Genomic DNA, 6,000 nt, shown 5'->3' on the forward strand with positions numbered 1-6,000 from the left:
ATCAAGATTAGTTTATGTAAAATTAATCTACCAATTGATGAGGCAAATTGTATATAAATATTTATATAATTGGGTCATATTTCGTAATCAACAATAGTCCATTACGGCGCTCTCTAAATCAATTATATCCAAAAGAGTCAACTGACGAGGGCAGACGGCAAAGACTTGCAAATGATTTGAAAGATTCGTCAACACATCGTTGTACAAAATAGAAAAAAAAAGAAAGGAAATAAGACCTAAGACGTGGCATTGGCATCTAGATTATCACGGCACAGATGCAATACAGATGCATTCAGGAACACGACTGTTCTTCTATAAATTAAGGATGGAAAGAAAGAAGATGAAAGACATAAAGATTGAGGGAAAATGGTGAGCAGAGCTTTGCTTGTTGACGTCATATGTTGCTTACTTGTGTTTTTGCTGCTCCACCTCCATTTCACCTCTGTAACTGCAAGGTCCATCACTCCTCAAGGATGTGCTGGTAAATATATTCGACCTCTCTCTCTCTCTCTCTCTCTGATTACGAGTGTATGAGTGATGATGATGATGATTCTATTTTATGGATGGATCAGTGAATACTAGCTTATATCGACACATGAAACCGGATGTATCTAAGTACTAGCTTGTTAATCTGCTTAACGTGTTGGACATATTGCACGGTTCAATTCTTGTAGATTGTATGTGCTGATAGCAGATTAGGCAATGTTCTTTCTTTCCTAAGCAAGATTATTCAGCAGTTTATATGAATGATTGTTTGGGGCTACAGGTGGTGTGGGTGGAAGCAGCCCAATACATTCCCCAGGATGTCGTCGTAAGTTCTCTCTAAACCCTCGGGACGATTATGTATTATTATTACTGCTTAAGTATGTTAACTTCGTTATATTAATGGTTGGATTGCAGATGGTTGATGATGGACGCCGTGTGCTGTTCCAGCGCCAAAGGTTCCGCCGTGAGCATATTTGATCCTTGAGGGCATTACATACTAAGACCATTTTCCTTAAGCAATAAAATGTGGAGAGATGGAGAAACAGTGGTGTGTTTTTTGGTGGAAAGCTCCTGATTACCCCTAGCATGAGTCATTTTGGAATCATCTGTATCTTCCTCCATAAGGACTAAGGAAGTCATGTTTTGTTCTTATTAATGTTGTCATAGTCCATAGACATGGTAGTTACTCTCGATCCCTTTGGTGTTGTTTCTATTATGAGAATATTGATGTTCCGTAAACTTTTGTGGGATTATTGTCTATTCATTTTAAGCTTAGCTTATTAGCATTCCTCTTCATGCATATTTTGGTGTGATGTTAGAGCACGGGAAGTAGATATAAATGAGAAGACAGAAAGATATTTGCTCAAAATAATTTACTTTAATACCGTGTAAAGATGGTAAGACCATTATCCATTCATCTAAAATTTAACTTAGAAGCCTTCACATGCAAAAGAAATTGCGACTTTTGATAGAGAATAAGCATGTGACGATAATGTCTTGCCACAAGACAGAATAAAGATAGTCTATTCACAATATAGTTGGTTGTGAAACATCACAAGCAAATGCATCTCAACATGCGCTGAGGGGAAAATTTCCAGTACAATAGTATGCATTGTTACGCGGAAAAGCAAGCCAATTATTGTTCACGAAAATGAATTTCTACAAAAGGAAATAACTAGAAAAAATCCTCTTGAATTTTAAAACCCTGAGCTCTATTCTGTGATGCATCTGCAACTATGCAACTATTGCACAAGATAGTTTCTTGTGGGCATTCTTCAAAAGACCGGGTTATAATGCCACTAGCTTAGGTACTTCTTCCTCACAACTAAGTAAAGAGGGTGCACCAGTAGGTTCTAATGGCCACTTCGGAGGTATTAGTGACGTTTCTTAAGCAGTCTCAGACGATGGTGTTGCTATAATATGTTATTATCAGTTAGCTGGTAATTTTCAGAAAGTTGAATCGCCGTATGTATCTTGACGGTATGTGCATCCCCCTCTTAAAAACCCCCGATGAATCGTAATGAATAACAATCATATCCTCTCATCTACCATAATGTGATGTTTATCTACGATTGACGTCTTCGCTTAGCATTGTAGATGAATGTCCATAATTTGAATGAACCCTTCAACAACTGCACTTGCTTTTCATCGTTTCCTCTACTGCATTCCCTACTTACTATCCACTGGACCAGTATAAGCTTCACCTTGCGATGCATACCGTGCATCACATGACACTTCTCTTTCACACCAAGGCCAATGCTCGGTATATCGTTTTATTGAATACTGAAGCGGGTCGTGTCAACCTACCACGGATAGGTAAAGATTGATTGAGACATATATCTAATCTGAAGGAATTTCAACACATCAGACTTTAACGATTATAATTTCATTGAATGTCCATAGAAATCATAAGCAGAAAGTAAATCGTTAAATAAGACAAGACATGTGGTCTTCGCCAAAGCCACCAACCTTACAGGAATCGTTGCCTCACCCTTGTCCATGGCTTTCGTTGTCATCTTTTTTTTCCAACCCTGCTTGCGAAATTTACGTCTTCTTCGTGGATCTATGAAAACCAGCTTTACAACGTTGAATCCCAAAGAAAATGAATACAACACGACATGAGAGCTCGGAACAGCAAAAGCCAAGAGCAGCCAGGGCAGCCAAGTCCAACCTCATCCCTCTCCTAAACTCCTTACAATTGGGCAACACACCGACATTCCACCCACTTAGTTCTGATTTCCCCAGGACAAGAATCGAACTTGCAACATCTGTTTTCGAGCCAAAATCGGATCATTTATAAACATGCAGTCATCACTTTCTTCGGAGAGTGTGTGTTTGTGTGCTCTCTTTCACCAGAGTCTATCAAGATAAAAGATTTCATAAATTTTTTTTTTTGGTCAGAAAAAAAAAAGATTTCATAAATGAGTGGGTAAAAAGGAGAGGTTGGACTTGGAGAATCCGATGCAAAAGATCTCAAGAGTCATAAGCAATGCTAGAAGATTCATCTTAAAAAGTTTCTAGTTGTCAGCAACGAACGACCTTGTATAAACTTTTTGTATGAATTTGAATCGGTATTGCTGTGTTGCAGATTGGTTGGGAGAAAACCGACAGAAGCAACAATGGTTGTTCCAATGCCCAAGATGTCCACTGAGCATATCTACTCCTGGGGGTCCATTACCGATATTATATGGGGACTTTAGTGTTGTCAGATTTTGGAACCTTATGTTGATTATCAAGTTCATTTTGTATTAATTTCTTTTTTACCCATTTACCACAAAGGCAAACTCATTTATACACATATCGATATTTGCTAAACACGTATGGTAATGAAGCCTCGGTGTTCATTCTGGGCGGTTGTTTCTATACTATGAGTATATTTACTCTTGAAAGCTTTTTTTTTTTTTTTGGTTTCGAAAAGAATTAATATGAGATTTACTCATCGTAAGTCGTGTCTACATTCGGTTTCAAAATAATGTTGTATAACTGTTGACGCCAAAAAATCTCCAAATCCCCAATCGATGACTCGGCTAGCAGAGGCCGGATTAGAAGAGATAGAGGCAAGAAATCACCAAGTGTCGGGAGGCGTTGGTCGACAAAACTATGGGTTGTAGTTTTTGCCGATAGAGATTGTCGATGGCGCAATTAAGTCTTGGAGCAAAATGTCGACAAATGAAGATCGACTTAATCGACCAAGGAACCATGATTGACTTAACCATTGACAGAGTGGAAATAAAATAAACAGGAAAAATTGTCCAAAAAGTTCTAAACATATTGCACTTTTGCCAATTCAGTCATAAACCTTTCAATTTTATCGATTAAGCCCTAAATATTTTCACATTTTGTCAATTGAGTCAATTCGGCCAATTTTAACTGGAAATCGCTGACGTAAATGTCAGTAGTGCCACGTGGAATGACCGAGGCTGATGTGGACAAATTTTTATAATTATTTTTTAATTTTTAATTTTTTATAATTTTTTTTTCTTTTTTTCTTTTTCTTTCTTTCTTTCCCTTTTTTTTCTATCAAGTGCCAACCTCGCCGGTCACAAGCGAGATAGTTGCCGGACTAAAAAGAATGGCAATAAGCAATGCTCTTTCCTCCTCCTCTTCTCCCATCATCCTCATTGTTGCCCAATGCTGGTCATGACCTTCGGCTTCCTCCCTCGAAGCTCCGCCAATCCACGAGTTCCAGTTTTGCCCTACTCCGGCAAGATCTCTCCCTGTTTCTCGGCTCGCACCGTGGCAAGGATCGTTGCATCACAAGATGCCCAAGATGTTGATGACCATCATTATGTGACTGTGATAGATAGGGAGTCACTCTGTATAGAAATACCAATTCCAAACTATACCCACTTATGAAACACGCAGTATGAGAATCGGATGGTTAATTATCATAGGCGTTTTTCTTTTAGGAAGACTATGTTTCGAATATGACAAGAAGAGCAAAGGGAAAGTGGATGGAAAATGGAAGCAGTAATGATTAATCTTTATGATTATAAGAGTCCAACCGTAGTCACAATGCGAAAATGAGAGCCCGTCCAAAGATTATAAATGACCAGCATTTGTCTGGTTCGACTGTAACCAACTTTATATGGTTGTATCTCATCCTTCTTCTTTGTTGACCATAAGTCTCACCCTTGTTATAAATAGCAAAGAGTGCTTTACCATCTCGCATCCGGTTCCATAACAAGTCAAGAACTAAAAGGATGGCAATAAGCAAGGCTCGTTCCTCTTCTCCTCCTCTCACCACCCTCATCTGTTGCCTGCTGTTGGTCACGACCTTCAACTTCCTCCCTCAGAGCTCCGCCGATCAGCAGGTTCCGATTTTGCCCTACTCTGGCAAGTTTTCTCTCCGTTTCACGACTTGCGCCGTGGCATGGATTGTTGCAGCACAAGGAGCACGAGGTCAGGAAGGTGCGGTGATTGGGACGACGGGCAATAAGGTGATTGGGGTGACGGGCAATCCGCCTCGTCGAGACTCCACTAAAAATGGTAAAAACAATAAAAATACATGAGCAGAAATTACATCTCCCATATGAGGGCCTTTTCCTTTTCTGTCTTTTCTAAGGAAATAGTTCTCCACCGAAACTCGCGTTGTAATAAGATTTAGTGTAGGCTCGTTGCTTGATAGGGAGAATCTTATTTGTACTAGTTATGCTTTTTAAGTTGCGAAGAAAATCATAATCACTTAGGACAGATTACTGAGAAATGTGCGGTTGTATGTTGATCCAACCGAAATCGTTCGATTAGCAACTATCAATGAATATACGGAGTCACAAACCATAAATGTTGCTTTCTTATGTGCAATTATGCCATGGCTGGTTGGCTTGATTTTGTTCATCTAAATTACACTTCTCATACTCTATTCCGCAAGATATTATCATTATTACAGTGTTCGAAATGTACTTCTGCTAGCCTCATTCATTGAGCATCCGGATCATTCTACTTTCCATGAACTACATCACCGTTCACAGAGAATCATACCTCCTTCACTTAACAGTAGGCTTTATATGGGTGAGATCTACATAACATGTAAAGAGGGACATAACCTCCTGTGAAGTGTCTATAAACTGAACAGGGATAGGATCGCACCGTTTTGCCTGAAGTGACGAACAAACACGGCATATTTAATCTTAACGGCAGATTGTGGTCGAACAATCTTGAATTCAAATTAGTAGCACAAAACAGATTCATCTTGAGGCAGATAAGTCACAAAGCAAACCTGCCGAACAAACATGAGAACCTTAAGAATGCTGTCTTCACAGTGATGGAAGAAGAGATCGCATACACAATGTACGCCGGGTGATAATCAAGAAAGCAATCTGTCGTTCTAGTTTTTCTTCAGTAATCTGGAACATCCCTAACACACATGATAAGCAGTCAATATCATTCGAAGAAAGACGATGGTTGGAAAGGAAACGAGGAATAAGTCTCACATTTCTTACATTAAATGTATCAACTAACCAAGGTTAAAGTGATGTCATGGATGATGCCATCACTTTGTTAAAAGGAACAATG

At 39.1% G+C, this 6,000-nt stretch overlaps 1 long non-coding RNA gene across 1 annotated transcript; it reads left to right on the forward strand.

The window, feature by feature from the left end:
- The first annotated feature begins 317 nt into the window (after window positions 1–317).
- LOC115689128 (uncharacterized) lies at window positions 318–2,104 on the forward strand. The gene is made up of 3 exons (XR_004006650.2): window positions 318–481; window positions 767–811; window positions 901–2,104. It is a non-coding gene; the product is annotated as an uncharacterized LOC115689128 (long non-coding RNA).
- Window positions 2,105–6,000: the final 3,896 nt, after the last annotated feature.

This window comes from Syzygium oleosum, unplaced genomic scaffold (assembly GCF_021117445.2).
Source record: "Syzygium oleosum isolate NSW1041296 unplaced genomic scaffold, Sole_v2.1 Sole_v2.20, whole genome shotgun sequence".
NCBI classification, from domain to species: Eukaryota; Viridiplantae; Streptophyta; class Magnoliopsida; order Myrtales; family Myrtaceae; genus Syzygium; species Syzygium oleosum.